The sequence below is a fragment of the Sceloporus occidentalis genome, unplaced genomic scaffold (genome assembly GCF_023333645.1).
Source record: "Sceloporus occidentalis isolate IW3139 unplaced genomic scaffold, rSceOcc1.0.p SCAF_195, whole genome shotgun sequence".
Lineage (NCBI taxonomy): Eukaryota > Metazoa > Chordata > Lepidosauria > Squamata > Phrynosomatidae > Sceloporus > Sceloporus occidentalis.
Window position 1 is genome coordinate 537,597 of NW_028317175.1, and position 1,629 is coordinate 539,225.

Genomic DNA, 1,629 nt, shown 5'->3' on the forward strand with positions numbered 1-1,629 from the left:
ATAATAAAGAGAAGATCCATTATTAAACACGTAGTCATTTATTAAGCCACAATTTTGAGTGTCCTAACCCTCAGAAGTGAAGGGGTTAAATGAGCTCTTTGGATCCAGGGCCCATGTTTGTGTTATAGTCATTTTAATGGCTAACGCATAAATCATTCCTACACATGCAGGAGGTTAGACAAATGATTTCAGTAAAGTAGATTTATCACTGCATTTATTGCACGTCCTGATATATATGTTTATTCTGCAGAGTAGGTGGGACAGCAGACGCAGACAAGGAAGGCATGTAGAGGCTGAGACAAATGTGGCTTATTTAAATTATTAGAACCCGGAAACACAGACGAAGCTGGCATATGGCCAGCGAAACGCGCATCGGGCTTTTGCTATTAGATCGAAGAAACGGGGTAAATTTAAATTTTTTTATTTTTAACTATTTTGTTTTTGCGCTAATGGCAATTAGGCTCCTATCCATTACAAGTGAGCGGTACTTAGTACTAAAATCTTTCTCTGATCTGATATTTTAGTGGTTTTATTAAAAGTTATGTTTTTTTATAGATGTTTGGGGGGTTTCTTTAGGTGGGACAGCATCAGTAAGATTGAGAAGGGGAGTTATGGTAGCGGAGTTCAAGACATGGCATGCTTGGGATGGGATGGGCATAAAGCTATCCTAAATCTCCGCCAAGACCAAGGACTGATTAAGGTTTGAGTCTTTACATGAGGGAAAACGGGCGACAAGGTGGGCCGAATGATTCTTATCTGCCGTTAAATGCTATGTTTGTAAGCTTGCAGACATTAACCATAAACCAGTCGCACCAAATGTGGTTCTGCTGCCCTCACTTGTTCAGACTGATTGTGACAGTACATTTTCAGCAAATATTGAAAAAAAGTATAATTATTATTTATTGTTTTTTTTCATACTCTGCAGCGCTCTACAATGGGTAACCATAACAAGTAGTGTACATAACATTGACTTAGAGAAACAAGAGGTTAGTAGGGGTATCTGCTCAAAGGAGTTTACAGTCTAGAGGGATATTAGTTTCCCAGAATCTTGTAGCATAAAATTTGTAGAAATAGTCATTTAAATGGGTGGAAAACGTGATGTTGCCATAGATGCTGAAAAATATACATATTTATATTAATATACATATATATCTTGAATCTAAGACGTGACAAATATTATAATATTATATATATATTATATTTTAATATTACATATAATCTAAAGAAGTGCGAAATTAGTTTCCCGTAATACTTTATTACAGATCTACTAAGAGCAAAATAATGCGTTTCAGGCACGGACGGGGTTCGAACCCGTGATCTTCGGTTTACGAGACCGACGCCTTACCACTTGGCCACCGCGCCTGCGTCTAAACGAGCGCCGCAAACTCTACATCACTTCGTCTGTAATGCTTCGTTACGTCGCTTTCACCGAAGACTGAGCTCCGGTTCCGTATCGTTCATTAATCGGCATTATCTACCTGAGATGTATGTTTTTTCCAGTATTATTATCATGTCATTATTAAAAAACATATAGTAGTAAGTCTACTGTTAACGTTAGTTGCGTGTTGTCGCTACAACCAGCAGGGAAAAACCCGATGTACCCGGAAACACGCGGTCATTTTTTTTTCT

At 38.1% G+C, this 1,629-nt stretch overlaps 1 non-coding gene across 1 annotated transcript; it reads right to left on the reverse strand.

Annotated features, from left to right (window-relative positions):
• Positions 1–1,290: 1,290 nt before the first annotated feature.
• On the reverse strand, positions 1,291–1,362 carry TRNAT-CGU (transfer RNA threonine (anticodon CGU)). Its single transcript has one exon. It is a non-coding gene; the product is annotated as a tRNA-Thr (tRNA).
• Positions 1,363–1,629: the final 267 nt, after the last annotated feature.